The sequence below is a fragment of the Cricetulus griseus genome, chromosome 6 (assembly GCF_003668045.3).
Source record: "Cricetulus griseus strain 17A/GY chromosome 6, alternate assembly CriGri-PICRH-1.0, whole genome shotgun sequence".
Classification (NCBI taxonomy): Eukaryota; Metazoa; Chordata; class Mammalia; order Rodentia; family Cricetidae; genus Cricetulus; species Cricetulus griseus.
The window spans coordinates 54,432,495-54,448,699 of NC_048599.1; the positions used below are offsets into that span (position 1 = coordinate 54,432,495).

General features: G+C 41.2%; 1 protein-coding gene across 1 annotated transcript in view; it reads right to left on the reverse strand.

Annotated features, from left to right (window-relative positions):
- The window catches only part of Sema6d (semaphorin 6D), a 569,391-nt gene extending 553,484 nt beyond the window's left edge, over window positions 1-15,907 (reverse strand). Inside the window, exon 1 of the mRNA XM_035446964.1 lies at window positions 15,674-15,907. The gene's annotated coding sequence lies outside the window, so the exon portion shown is untranslated. The remainder of the gene's footprint in view (window positions 1-15,673) is intronic.
- Between the last annotated feature and the right edge of the window lie 298 nt (window positions 15,908-16,205).

Below are 16,205 nucleotides of genomic sequence, written 5' to 3' on the forward strand. Positions count from 1 at the left end.
GAATATGGGTGATGATAGGGAAGTAAATTGATTTCTAACATTTTTATACATTTATACATGGGAACCATATTTTTATATTCATTTTTAATTTTCAACATGGCAAATATTGATACTTAGTCAACTGATACTAATGCAGAACATGTTCCATTTCTGATACTGTGGTCAGCACTGAGGGTTCTGCAGTAGCTGAAGCATCCACAGCTTCAGAAATACAACCCCACACTTCCAAACCTCACAGTTCTTACAGTGCACTTACTTACTCTTAAGTGCATCTTTGGCTAATTTGAAACAGAGTTTCTCTGTTCTGCCTTATTGTGCCAGGGCTGCCATGACGAAAACACAAGCAACTGAAGTTCCACTCTGCTGAGTTCTGGGAACAGACATCCCAGAAGAAGGTGCAAGTGTCCCATTCACCCTGAGGTCTCTCCCATTGGTTTGCAATAGCTGTGTTCTCACTCTTGTCTGTGGGTATGTTCTTGTATGTGTATATGTCTGATGAATCTGTCTGTCTGTTTTTCCCAAATATCTCCTTTTAGGTAACAGTTAAGTTTCTCTTTAAGTGGATTGCTTCCTGAAATCAGGCCCTGTTTTCAAATATCACCACATTCCAAGTATTGGATTAGAGTTTCAGCATATGTTGGGGGAGGAGTCAAAATACACTCACACACCCTTTATACAGCACACCACACACACACAGACACACACACACACACTTCACACACACCTAAGCCCATATCCTTCACACATAATACACACACACACACACACACACACACACACACACACACACACACACACCCTTCACCCACCACACACACACTTCCTAAGCATGACTGTGAGTTGCTAACAGTTTTTCTTCCCTACACAAGTCCATTCTTCCTGAGACTGTCTAGTAAGCACCTTGCTGGAAATACACCTTTGGTTTCTAGGAGCTGCTCAGCTCCCAGGTGATGCTGTCTATGGTTGGTAATTACTGCAACTGACACCATCTGTTTTCATAATGCTCTTCTTCACCCTGTAAGTCCTCCCATTACCCAGTGGGTCCATTTACCTATCCTAACAGATTTGAAAAGTCAAATATTTTGTGGAAGGATTTCAAATAAGGGACAAGAAACCAAACACAAATAAAAAACTGGACCCACAGATGGCCACTTCTGGAGATAATGTGAAAGGATTACCTCCAGTGGAGGCTCCTGCTCCTGGACAAACCAGCAGCAAAACACTGCAGAGGTGCTGTGTGTGTGTCTGTCTTCTATGTTCCAGTCCTCAAAGTGATGCTTTTGGAGAAAATCCCTTCTCAAAAACTCTTTGAAATCTCTTCTTTTAGGTTCTCTATACAGAAGCACAAAGCAGGTCCACACAGTTGCTCTCCCGCTGTCCCAAACTGTGTTTGTGTATCATTTGTCAGCAACAGGTACCTACATGAGTCAATGGACTGGGATTAAAATTTGGGACCCTGGATATAGAAAAAAACTGGGTTTGGATTCCCAGATTAACAATTTGTTAGTTTGTTTCACCCTTACCACAACCATAGAAGCAAAACTCGACAAAAGCATCACACCCCATTGTCAGTATGAATCAGTTCAACTGCTTGAACATCATCAATGACAGAAGGCCCTTTAAAAGAAGAGTTGGCAAAGCAGGGAGGAAGTACTACTGTCCCCAGCAACTGTTTGAACATCAGGGAAGAATAAGATCAGGGACAGGATAGGATCTGCACCTTATTATTTTTAATAATTTTAAATGGATCAATACAAATATTTGTAACTTCTACAGACAACATGACATTTTGAATGTGCAGCACATGTAAAGAGTTCTTCTCTTGCCTTACTTAGACATGCTAGCTCATTTTTCTAGTTTGAACAGTCTCCTTCAGTTAAATATTGTCTGTACTGGAAGCTAGGCCCTTAGCAAGCCTGTTTATAGAGCCATTTCCTGGAGAAAATCTTTTTTATGTTGCATGCACAGTCTTCCATCTCTTCCTTTCTTCTCCAAGATAAATCCTGGCTATGATATTGGATGGATGGTAGACCCAATCCATGCTGCTGAACTTGGACTGATCCCAGTTTCCTCACAGAAGAAGAGGACAAACTTGTTTCCACCCAATGAATAAATTGGAGTAAAATTCAAAATATTTAGCAATGGGTATGGTGCGCCATGAATCCAGCAGCATGCATGGCAGTCTGATACAAACAAAATAATGTAGATGTGCCATTGCCAGCCTGCTAGACATAAGCCCTGGGGACAACTACTGTAGTGTGGATGCATCATCAAGAGTTTTGAAAGGAATTGCTGGTATCCTTCACTGGTATCAATAGTCACAGCTACTTTTCTGAGCCCTTAAACCTCCCCCCCCCCCCCGGTCCCTGTAGAAGGTAGCTGCTTCATTCTGATCTTAGGAACTCCAAAATTAACACATGACTTCTGGATCCCTCTTTGGAGGTTGGTTGATTGATGAACTAGGCTATGGCTACCATTCCACTCTTACTTATACCACACTGCTGCTTCTCCTAAAACTCTTCAGTTTCCCTACAGATAATTCAGAAAGCATGGTCCTTAATATTCCTTCCTACCCTCTATGTACTCAGGTTTCCAATCTTGAGCTCAAGTACAAGGAAACTTTCTGCTTCTTAACACCCAGCTTGCTTTTGTCTACCACAGTGTCTTATGGACCCCGAGTCGGGGGCGGGGGTTCGTGTTGTCTGTCTCATCTTGTTCACTTTGCCAGCCGGAAAGCATTTCCACCCTTCAGACTACCCCCAGTCTTGTTTCTTCATTTTCTACGCAGATTTAATAGATTTAGAATTTTATATTATATTTTCCTCAATAATATCTGTCTTTCAAGATCATGATGATGATAAGGAAAAAAGTCGAAGGCATGGTTCTGAAGTTTTGTGGCACTAAGAAGCTCTCACTTTCAGATAGCCAACTCCATCATTCTAAGGACAACAAGCCTCTTGGATATACAGAAAACATTCAAATATACCCAAAAATAATTCCTTCACCCAATGATTTTTAATATGAATAACAATGAGTTGTAATCTATTTTAAAAACAATGTAATAAGATATATAAGTACTAACACTTGTATTTACATAGTAAACAGCATATCAAGTGTCGAAACACAAATCTCTCCATTAGGAGAACAAATATTTTCTGATAAATTGGCTGTTGCAGCCAAATAAATAAGTAAATAAATAAATTAGGAACTGGTTGGCTGGCAAAGTCCTTCTAGGAAGCTGTGGGTCATCAAAGGAAGTTTTAGGCTTGTTGGGGGTTGACTTTCTCTTGCTGATGATGTTATTGTCCTTAAATCCCATGCTATAACTAAAGCATCTTGGACTTATATCAGTTCACTGCTTTCCTCCTTCCTCAATCACTTACTACCCCAAGACTTTATAAAAGGACAAGACTGAAATTCCAATCTTTGAAATCAAAATTCAAAAGGAAGCAAGATAGAGTGGCAACTCACACAACAACTGCAATCCAATCTGAAAGGAGAATTGAAGAGGCCTCTCCCTGCCACCCTAGTGGCTCACTGCATCCTAGGCTCCCAGAGTACAAATCCACTGCTAATACTTCAAAACTTTAGCACATGGGGAGCCAGTAATGCTTTGTCCTTTATGAATCTAGACCTTAAGGTTCTGTGTAGAGCACAAGCTCATACCCTGACAGGGTGCCTTAAGAGAATGTGCTATGACAGGGGATGACATCTCACACATAAGTTCTCTAGAAGAGTCCACTAAAGATGCTATTAACCCGGCCCAAAGCCAACTACAGTGACATGGAACGCCAAACCACTGCAAATCAAAGCATGGATTTCACCACACTGACAGAGAAAAGCTTTCTAAATTGGTAAGTGATTTTTTTTCCCCAACGGTGCTAAGATCCTATTCATGTGTCGTCTTCCAGTGTTTAGAATCTGGCACTTTTCCCAGTTGCTAAAAATTCTCATGAAAAGAAGCAGTCACAGAAATGCAACCCGACAAGCCTAAGATCTTTTGTTGGTTTTCTTCTATAATTGATATTACATGTATATTTAGAATAAACGGACAGTACAGCCTTGTGCCAGCCGCTCATTCTAACGTGTTTCAAATTCTCTTGAATTGTGTGCAACTTCAGCAGTTTCTAATCATCTTACTTTTAAATACCTCCGCTTTACAATATGAAAAGGCTTACGGCTTCATTTAAATTAAGACATCCCACATAACTCTGCCTGCATTCTTTCAAAATACTCAGTCAATTAACATAAGCTACCTTCTAGAGGATTTGCTGTAAGTCAGATGGAAAGAAATATTATTTCAGAACCAATGAAGAACAAAGCCATGAAATAGACAGCACATCAACTAACTAAATGAATATTAAGCTTGTTTAATTTCCCTATATTTTAGGAGAGAGTGTATGTCCCCTTCAACTGTGTTCTGCCATAGATGGTTTCTGGGCATACATAGTCTGCCAGGAAGCTATAAAGGGACAAACAATTCAAAATCTTGCAGTCCTCTTCTATCAGATTCAGCCCAGAAAGTCTCTGCAGATTGAAACACTGCAGGCTCAATCACCTTAGGGTACAATGAGCTGAATCCCTATTCATCATCCCCAGGGCATTAAATGCACTGAGAAACAGTCCTGAGTCTAGCAAGCAACTTCAGGACTGGCAACCAAAGTTAGGGATGGCTAAAACCAGAACACATCTGACAGTGGGGCCAGGCTGCCACCTGCAGGACAGCAGGAAACACAGCACCACAGATGGTAGTCGGTTTCCAACAGCCAGAGAGGAGGCTGTGCTAAATAAACCATTTCCCCTCATTCTGTTCTCCTCTCTGACAAAAACTCTGTGCCTTTCTGCTCCTTGGTCCACTGCTTTGCTGACCATGTGGCAGCAGTGGCAATGGGTGGAGCCAGGTGCCCCAGGGCTCTTGCCTTCCTTTTTTGTCTTCATCACAGACTCAAAGATGTGGGAGCTCATGTTTAGGCACACCTTAAAAGTTCCTGCATCCTGATAAGCCTCTCCACTGACGAAATAATGTAGATGAGACCAAATCAAACTGAATAAAAAAAACACGTTTAATGGATACAGTGCTCCAGAATCGCTTTCCAACCCTCACCCCCATCCCAGCAGGTCTCAGAAAGGACAGATTTAAATACCCTGTGGGAGAAGTCTTCAGAAATTCTGGGGGAAGAGGTCATAATTTAGCAGGCTTTCTGAAATGCAGCAGGGTTTGAAGCAGGGGAGAGGGCTTTGGGTGGAACTTGCACCCGAACATTCCAGACTGGGTATATGGATAACAGGCACTGGGGTGAAGCTTCCACCATAACATCTTTTCTCTTGTTCACCCATTGGGTTCTTAGGTATCTTATGTGCTTTTCTAGAAGCAAAATTATCAGTTCACTTCAGAATGTCTAGACTCTTCGTGAAGCACCACACACACACACACACACACACACACACACACACACACACACACACACACAAAGTCACACTTTGGTGATGTGTCGTTCATATAGAGTGAGCCCTGGGTTCTGTGTGGGACTCCAAGAACAAAAATCTAATTTAGTGAGGATAACAGTGGGGAAAAGAATTGAAGACTCAAAGAGTATCTCCTTTATGGGGGGGGGAGAGCGTTATTTAGAATTGGTTGAAATTGGATGGGTCAAATCCACAAAAGCATGCTGCCTATCTTTACAATTCTTAATGTTCTCACCTAGGAAAATACAGTACTAATAACCACTTCATCATATTATGGAGAAGATTGGAATTATGCTCATCAGATAGTGAAGATAGTCTATTAGTATAGCTCCCAATACAAGTTTTTTTGAAAATCAGACATATCCAAGTAAAGAAAAGAGAAAAAAGAGAGGACACAGACATCAACTGACAAATGAGACGGCCTAGAAATCACTGATTAGGAGACCCTCCTTTCAAGAGTCTGCATCCATTCACCTTTCTTTTCTCTGCTCCTTGTTCTTTCTTTTCACAACCCCCTATAATTACTCAAGAAAGTACAGCACTTACTTCCAAAATAGTAAAAAGAAAAAAAAACTCTTTATTTGTAGCTAACTCACAACCTAATAACATTTTGTTTTAAAAAGAAATAGGATTCTTGAAATAATTTTATTGTCCTATTCTGTTCCTTCCAGGTAACTTAGCAGAGAGAACTTTAGATAGAGTGGATGCTGTGAGAATTTGCAGGTGGGTGCCAATTGGTCCCTACAGGATGTACTGTTAGTCTGAGAGAGCTGTAGTGACACCTCCTGGCAAGACCAAAAGAGCATTGCCTATCATAAAACTTGCCACACTGTCACAATTTTATAATCAGAAACAATGAAGAAAATATATTTCCCCACATATACTGTTCCTTGATACAAAAAAGAATCCATCTATGAAGAGAGGTAGTCATAACACTTGTACCCATGTTTGAGTGACTTCTTTTTTAAAAACCAGCTGAGTCCAAAGAAGAAGATAGTTATGTTTTTATTTTATGACATCCAATAACTAAAGCTGATTTTATCTACTCATCTAGGCATTACACACACAAAGCCCATTCAACAGTGTCTAATGTTAAGCCATAACATCCTATAGAAATACTTTAAAGTGTGCCTATTAGGTTTTCTATCTTGGCTCTTTGTAAACTGTAGATCTGAAATTTCTCTTGAATGCCTGGACAGTCAACCCCCCTCACATTTCTACCTCATCCCCAGCTTCCTCCCTCTCTTCAACACTGTAGTGACTACAGAGGTCTGCCTTGCTTGGAGCATCTTAAATCTAAAATCTTCTTATTCACTGGATATCTCTCCCCAAATTCTTATGTCTTTCAAAATATACCTGTGTTTTAAGAAGGAGTTTAATGCTCTGAGCTAATGTAAAAATAAATATTAATATCCAATTTCTACCTCTTCTCAGACCTTGTGAAAGTGAAGATGGTTCGAGAAATACAGTCTACATTCTCCCTCCTTCCCTCTCCCCACCCATCCATATAGTCTTTACTATATACTTTGGTCTTTATGTTAGCTATTAGGAATACAAGAAAAACTACATGGCAGATATTAACCTTGTGTCACAAGGTTTGAATTCTAGTCATCAAGTGGAGAGGAAAGGAGTCAACAGCACAAATTGCAATAGGGCCTATGAGGACATAAATTATTAAAAAATGACAGGAGTCTTTGCAAGGGTGGAAGTCAAGGAAGGACTTCCAGATAAGCATTAGTAACAGGCCTGTGGCAGGACAGGATTTGTTTTTTGTGGAAACACTAAAGAACATTCAAGTGGACAGAGTTGAAGTTGATGAATATGATTGTATACATGACCCTCAAAGTGCAAAAGGAAGCTTGAAAATGGCTATACTGAGACTCAGCACAGCCCCAGGGTTCATGCATCAAACAATACAATTACAACCTCTCAGATGATTGTTTCTGCAAAAGCAAGAGTCCCAAAGAAAGCCTGTGTGTTCATCCCAGAAGTGATGGTCAAAAGGACAGTGGGGAAGATGGAGAATTAAGTGGGTCTATTATGTATCTATATTGAAATCCCAAAGGGGCCTGTTGGTAGAATGGATATCATGGGCCAGAGGAATGCCTGGTGGGGATGCAGCTTTCTCTAAACTAGGCATATTTTCAAAGGATTTGCTGTACACTCCTTTCAGTATTCCATGGGGCAGGCTTCTAATAGCAACCATTCTTTTGATCATATATATATATTCAACATTTTGTTCTCTACTAGTGAAGTTTTGAATTTTATATCACATCATCTACTTAGATTTTGTTAATTTGGAGATCTGTTTATAAACACTGGTTAACAATCTACTAGGGGCTGGCTACACACAGCTCACTAGTATAGCACTTGTCTAGCAAGGGCAAGACAATGGGTTCAATCCCCAGCATCACAAAAAAATTGGTGATAAGAATACACTATAATTTGTTGTTGCTGTTGTTACTCATTTTCTCCCTCTATCTTTGGTTAGGCACTGTTTCTAATTTTTCACTTGTCTTACTAATTTCACTCATATAAATATTTTTATTGGAATCATGTTTGTTTCCTAAGGCTAAGAAAATAAACATGAAATTTATGTAATTCACTAATAAGTTAGTTACTTATTTTTGCGTTGCTTTTCACTACAACTATTGAACATTTGCCACTGCTTTGTGAGAGAAACTGCAAGAATGCAGATGAGCTGAGAGCTGATGCTGGCGTGTGGATAGACATAGCAGTAGGTGTCCATGAAGGCCATTTTCTGGTGCCTTCAATATTCACAGTGGCAGGAAGACAGACCTTCATCTGAGAGTGAGGCATAACCACAGGAGTGTTTAGAAGAGAAGACAAACTGTTCTGCAGTTTTCCAGGTAAATGAATGGAGCCAAATATATAGTCAGATTACCTGAAACCAGTAACCCTTAAGGCAATGACCAAGAGGTCACAGTGTGGTTTGATCCTTTCCTCTGTCATGTTCAGTTCCACAGAATTTAGAAGTCAGACTTCATCAGGTCCAAACTTCCAAATCTTTGTTTCCATGCTGATGGCTACTGTGATGTGATAGTTCCTGGTTAAGCTTCGGGCATTTTTCATCTTTCTCCGAATGTCTGCCTTCTTCCCAGCAGCTCTGGGCTGTAGTTAGGCCACTACTTTCCTCTTCCACACTTACATTTGCCCTTTTAGGTTGAACTCTCCAATTAAGCTGTATCTTCCCACCTTTCACCCACCCAAACTGAGAAGCACATCCTTCCTCATAGGCCCACAAGCCCTGAGCTATTCAGGGTTACTCACTCCATTGCTCATCACTTTCAGTACCTACTTTATTCTCATTCTTTAAGGAAAGCAGACTTTTCTTTTCTTCTTGTTAACACTCATTCCTATTTTTCAACATTCTGGACAGGGTAAGTTCTATTTCAAGTTTATGAAAGTTGTTTTTCCTATTTACAAGATACGTTTCCTTTTAAGACCTTCAGCAGTGAAAAGATCAAAGTTGCCTTGATCATACTTACAGAACAGCCTTATTACTCCTGAAGCCACTTGTCAGTAAACACCAACAAGGTGCAGAACAATTTATGTCCATGAGAAGTCTGAAAATGAGGCATGTTTCCCCTTCTGAGTGCTGCTTGTTGCAACAGTTAGATTGTCTTCTTAGTTTTACAATGACCACAATAATTAAGACAAATACCATGTTTCTATGGTGTTTTTTTTTAAGAATATCTGTACATTTCTAGTTTCAGTATGTCTAAAATATTCTCTCTCTCTCTCTCTCTCTCTCTCTCTCTCTCTCTCTCTGTCTTACCACACACACACACACACACACACACACACACACACACACAGTCTCTCTCTCTCTTTTTCTCATTAAGTTCAATCCAACTATCATGATTACTTCAAATAGAAATTGCCATTTTAGTTTATTTTATTGGCACATTTAAATCTTTTATTGTCATTTGACCAATCTAGTAAGAAAAATTCTAGGTTGGTTAAGATAATAAATATTTTAAGTTAGTAAATGGTGAAGTTGTCTAGGAAGTTGCCTTTTTTAAGGCAGAAATTACCACATATAGATGGCAACCTCATGAGGTAAGGTCTAGATGCACACTGAAGAAGACCAAACAGAACAAAATTTCAGTGGACACATACATGGAATAAAGAAAGCCTGCAGTGGAACTTAATAATCTAGTATGAGCAATGGAGATAAACAATATTTTTTCCCTGTAAATTCATACGCAATATATAATGGGACCTCAAGTGCCATTAGAAAATAAAAATAAAATTTCCACTTACATCTTTAGAAACAGCTACTCTTCAAAATTAATTCACTTAATAAATGTTCAACTTTTTCACTCAATTTCTTCTTGTGAACTTCATTTTACATGCTGAGGGTAGAAATGATATTTTCAAAACCTTGAGTTCAAGTCCATTACCCTGAAAGTTACTCATGCCAGGACAAGCTGGTGAGGGATACACAGGTAGTTTCCAGTCCCTTTAAGGGCAATTAGAAGACAAATTCTTTGCCCAAATGGAAGGAAAGCTTAAACATGAACCTGAACACACCTGCATGGTGAGGGTTCATGCCTGCTCTGTGTGGCAGTATGGTCTATAAATAATCCTCTCAGGTTTCTTGCCAATTAGGACTCATCACGTGGCACATACCTTAAAAGTCAGCAGTTAATTTGCATGTCAATGAAACAATAATTTGATGAAAATTTAAAGCTTTATGCACTGTTTATACCATAATTGGAAGCATTGTGAGTGTACTCATATGCAGATTTTTATTGTGTTCAATGATCTCTTTAAAAGCTGTATTTAAATCATCAGTGTACATCATCTCTGAGTTTCAGTTCAGGACAACAGATCTGCATTTTAGACATTAAATTCTTTTAACATTAACTCTAATTAAGATGTCTGAGGAAAATGTCAGTCATGTCCACCACATAGTGGAAAGGCAGCTGCTTAGATATGGGACTTTAATCCCTTTGTGGCCTTAGCTGCAAACATGCCACCCTGGGTAAATGAATTTTTTTTTCAAGTTTATTTTTTCTTGCCTTCCTTTCCCCGCCCTTCTACCCAGATTTACTATAGTTAAAAGGAACACTTTTGTGGGTGGTCTCTTCTAAAAGCTGAAAATGGTTGTTGATTCTAGTACAAAGGGAAACAACCAGTGGGCACTTAAACTTAACTACGGTACTTAAGGGCAGTACTTAGAAGAAATACTATATTTACATGGACAGAAATTTCAAAACCTGCCAGCCCAGTGGGGTAAGCTTGCTATTGGAATGGCCACACCTATCAATCAGTGCCAGGCAAGTAGCAAGTAGAGAAACCAATTAGTAAAGCAAGGAATGGGGTGGGAGAAGGGAAGGAAAGGAAGACAGGAGGTGGGAAGAAGAAAAATGGGAGGAGAGAATGAGGAGAGAAAAGAAAGCATGAAGAGAAGTTGGGAGAACACTGGGGAGCTGGAGAGATGGCTCAGGAGTTAAGAGTGCTGGTTGTTCTTGCAGAGAGAGGAGTGAGTTCAATTTCCAGCAACCACGTGGAAGCCAGCAACTCTCCTTAACCCTAGTCCCAGGATCTGGCTCCCTCAGCCACAACACACATGCAGTGAGCAAACATTTAGAGGGGTAGAACACTCATACACATAAAATAAATTTGTTTTTGTTAAAAAACGAAAGAAATGTCTTAGTTTCCAGTCCCATGGCATCACAGTACTCTCACAGAATTCCTTTTTAGCCTCACCAATAAAGAATGCTTGAGATTGATATACTCCAAGGGGAATTCTTTCTACTGGGAAATGTGACTGCCTTGCTGTATTGCTTAAGGCTTGCTATGAGAGTGATCAAAGTGTGTACTCAATGTCATTAAGAACGGGGCTTGGATTTTCATTTTAATGCTATAGATGTACATGGAAGTTGATTCAATTGTTAGTTATTTACCACATCTTCATCCAGACAAGATATAAGTACCATTATTCCAGAGTACTCTAGGATCAGTGTTTATCTCTTGGTTTGCTTACTATCCTATCACCATTAATCCTCCTCTTAGACCTATTTAGATTCTGTTCTAAGTACTTCCTGTTCTCTACTTTGATGGGTCCACAATTGAAAACAAAATTATGTATCCTGACAGAGAAAATGAGTAGATAACCAGAGTAAGATAAGGAAAAGCAGAACAAGAGCAGCATTGTAGATCAGATCTTTTGTCTGGAGCCACTTAAGAAATTTACATTACTTCTCTAAAAGCACATTCTTTTCAAAAAAAGGCTGTACTATATATATATATATATATATATATTATATATATATATATATATGAAATTGATTCTCTTAGTCTTTTTCTTATAAATGCTTTCCTTCTCGTTAATTAAGCTGATCTTCATCTTAAAAGAAATAGAAACCATTGTTGATTTTTAAATTCAACACTTAACTCAATAATGATTTCTTCAATTAGTTTACATCAAAGGAAATTAAAAGCACTATTTTAATGGATTTAGTTTAGTCATTTGAGCTACATTTCTGGTTTTGTCTACTCAGGCAAATTGAGGGTCAAACATCTCATGTTTAATGAACGTTCAGTGAGCAGTCATGGAAGAAAAACAAAAAGGGGTTGCTAAAATATTCTGGAAACATACATTGACACATTTCATTCTTCTATAAATGGAAGAGCACTCCTCCCAGCAACAGTATGGGAAACCAGAGAATCTTTGGTACCCATGAAAAGCCAAAGCCAGAATTCAAATATAGCCAGCAAAGACAGGGTTTCTGCTTAGAAAAGTGGAGTCTGCAGAAGCCAAATGCACTACATGGGCTTAGACTTATGGGCCCTGAGGAGCTCCTCTGTGCCTTCCATGCAGGGAAAGCTGTTCTTCTTTCTGCCTGCTAAGTTCTGACTCAAGTTTTAATGGAAGTTTCTCTCCTCTCTTCATCCCTTCCCTCACCAATCACTGCCTCCCACCAAGTGTTCAACAGTATGTTCCTTCATCAGTCAGTCCATGTGCAACATATTTACCATACATTTATGACACAGGGGGAAAATATCAAAAGACTCAGGTTTGGCAGGTATTGATTTAAAAGACTATTTAATTTGAAGAAAAGGGGATGGCTGGCATAGACTCAGTAAAGACTTGAATGACAGTGTACAGTACAAATAATTCTCTATTTGGGGGTCCTGAGGAATTACAGCAAGTGGTTGTAGAGTAATGAATGTTTGTAATTCATTAGCTGCTATTTTAAAATGCAAGGCACACCATGACATCAATAATGTTCTTTTTAATCTCAATGGACAGACTATTACAATGAAAGCACTTGGAAAAAGAGAGTACACTCCAATATATATTTGATGAAATTTCAATGTTTTGGTAATGGTGATTCAGCAGCATTTCATAACTTACAGAATGTTGAAAATATTCCAAGATTTGCTTAAAAGTTCAGGCTTTATAGAAACTTCTCATGAAATTTTAGCAATAACATGTCTATACTGGCCCATAATATGGTTTTAATATACTTTTAAGACAAATAGTATTTACTTAAATCACATTTTCCCCCTGTGAAAAAAAATATCATTTTAACTGTTTCTTTTCTCACTTTCTATCTTTCTTCAGCTCCTAGACAACAAAACAATGGCTCTTTCTGTGGAAGAGAAAACTCAATAAATACAAATGGCTACAGGGCCTCAAAGCAGTGAAATTATGGCTTTCTAAGGACTTGTTTTTTTTCTTTTATGAAGAAACACATTTAAGAAGGACCTTTCCCTACATGCTTTAAAGTCAGGCATATTTCAGTGAAATAATTATTTTGGCAATGCTAAACACTACTGACTGATAAATGAGACCCAAATAATTAAGTTCTGTTCTTTTACAATCAAGATTTAGTGTAGTCATCAATCTGAGTAAGAATTTAGAGTCTGGAGACTTTGGAAGATGAACAAGCTACTAACTGAAATTGGTCACGTGGGAAGGTGGTTAAATGAGTGCTTAGTTTAAACATAGCTGTGGATAACTTTCATGTCTTAATCTTCATTAGAGCTTGGCTGATTCATTGCTCATTTGGTCCTGCACTAACTTGGACACTGTGTGCAAACAAACAAAAGAAAATCTGTACAGATAATTCAGTGCATCCAATGAACATCTAAGTGTCAAAAATGAGATATAACAATAGGCTGCAGTGAAAGTTCTTTTTAATAGGAAAAACACAAGAAAAGCAATAAATGTGTTAGGATATAAGCATTAAAAGTGATAGGAAAGAGACGAGAACACAATATAGTTTACATGTATGTCTGTGATGAACTGAGATGCCTGCCCAGGTTTCCACCGCTACTTATCATCTACCTCATTCACACTTCCAGTCTTAGAACCAGTCTATACAGTTTTTCATATCTTAACCAGCACCCACACTTCTCCATCTATTCATTCTCCCTCCAAGAGCAAAAAAGCTATGGTCAGAGAGATGTTCACATGAGTTATTTCTCCTGGGTGCTGAACTCTAGGTTTCAGCAGACAATGCACTTAGCAGGTCTTGGGCACAACAACATCAAATCTAGGGAGAAGGGCAGGGGTGTTTGTTAGTAACTACTGATATTCACGACTGACTAGAGATATACAATGCATATGCATAAACATGTGTGCATGCAGTACCCACATGAAGTGATATTTAAATATCTCTTGCTAAGAGTTGTGCACATCAGGAAAAGAGGGAACAAATGCATCCTTTGCTCAGGGACTAAGGCACTGCCACCATGCACAGGTGATACCATTGTCACTTAAATAATGGGGGAAAGCCAAATAAGGATATATATGCTGTGATGGAAGAAAAGGGTTTACTCAAGTTGTCCTGGGAATGCCTTCGGAAGAGAGGATGGAGATGAGGCTCCCCCTGCGTTTGCCTCTGGCTCCACTTCCATCCATAAATGTTAACATCCCTGTCAGGGTGGGGAGCCATGGACTCTAAACCACTGAGTGGTCATATGTACAGAGGAAATTACACTTTGTTTATTAAAAGGGACTCCTCTCCCAGAACCATGCAATCTTACTACTTGAAGGTACCAAAAGAAAGAATGCAAATCCACAAAGAGAGGGAAAGGGCTGGAAAAAGAATAAACCCCGCCCAAGAACCTTTAAGGGAAACAGGTGCTAGCCAGAGAAAACAGGCAGTTGCCCCAAACGCTTAAAACTCCATCTTCATTATCCTGAAAACAATTTCAATGCGGGAGGGGGATATCATTCCTGTTTCCGAAGCTCCTCCATCCGCTAGGCAGTCTGTCTGAATCAGTCAGATCTAAGTTTTGCACTCAGGGACGGTTTCCGTTGTCGACTACTCTTGCTCTCTGAACCGACAAGTCCCTTTCCAAAATGTATGGTAAGTTGGCTCTGACCCTCACTCCTCCAAGTCAACACTTTTATTAACCCAGTGAGCTGTGTCTGTGTCGCCCAGCCCGGCTCCAAGAACAGTCACCGCGAACAATGAGCCAGACAGGGACCCACCCAGTGTGCACCTGCTAGCCGGAGCACAAGCCTGGGCACCGGACGCTCAGGCCTCGGGTTCTGGTTTCCCACCTTACCCCTCCAGACCCCAAGAAAAGCCTGGAAGCAAGTGGGTCCCTGCAATGGACTAGGAGCTCCCAAGTCGACCGGGCCTCCCAACACCCACCAGTTAGAGCCGCTGTACCTAAAAAGAACACAAGCCCAGCGGTGCTGCCGGGTGGTCCAGCCACCACCCACCCGCGGCCCTGGGGGTTCTGGCAAGCACCGGCGCCGGGTGGCCCACACTGAAATCCCTGGAGCTGTGGGGTGGAGAGAGGTGGAGCCGGTAGCCTTAAAGTGGCTTCCTCTGGCCCGCCCCTGGCCTGGCAGGGCTCTGGGATCCGGTATGACACAAAGATGGGCAACATCCGAGCCTGCCACTGTGCCTTCGCCGGGGTGAGCAGCGGGGCCTCGGGCGGGTCCCTGTCCCCTCTCCGCACTGTCCATTTCGGCTCCCTGGTCCACAATCCCGCTTCCTGGCTCCAATCTCAGTCCCCTAGTCCCAATTCCTGCTCCCTGGTTCTGATCTCTTTTTTGGTCCCCATCCCGGCTCCCGGGTGCTTATCCCTGATCAGTGGTCTCCGCCCGCCCGCGGCGGGAGCATCGCTGAATGCCGCCGAGCCCCGCGCGCTTCCCGGGAGCTGGAGTGGATAGCGAAGGGTGCAGGCGGCGGAGACAGGAGACACTTACTTGCTAGGAAGGCTGAGCGCCACTCGCTCTTCACTCGCAGGTGTCCGGTCCCCACAGCCAGCGAGGGCGCTGGAGCAGCTTGGAGCTGGGCACTTGGCGAGCCTGGGACACCCTCGCCTGCGCTTAGCTGCGCGCTGTCACAGCACCCCGCACTCCGCGACACCATCCGCAGCCCCAGGCCTCTGCCCCGCTCTCCCGCGTCGCCCGCTCCAGGCAGACCACACCCTGTCACCCCCGCAGCCCTCCACTCCTGCCTCCTTGACACTTCACCGGTTACTCCACCGCCGCCCGGCGTCCTCCCACCCCCTCAGCCCACGTGCTTCAGCGCTCGCTCCAGGCTCCAACTTCCCCTGTTGGTCCCCGCCCGCCTGGGAACCTCTGGACTCAGGCTGGAAGGTGCCAGGTCCTTTCACAAGCCCAGCCTTAGCATCTAGGTCCTCCTGTTGATGGTGTCATTGCGATGTAATGTATGCTGCAAGCTGTGTATCATGTGTAAAAATGTATTTTGTTGTTGTTATTGTTGAGACACGTA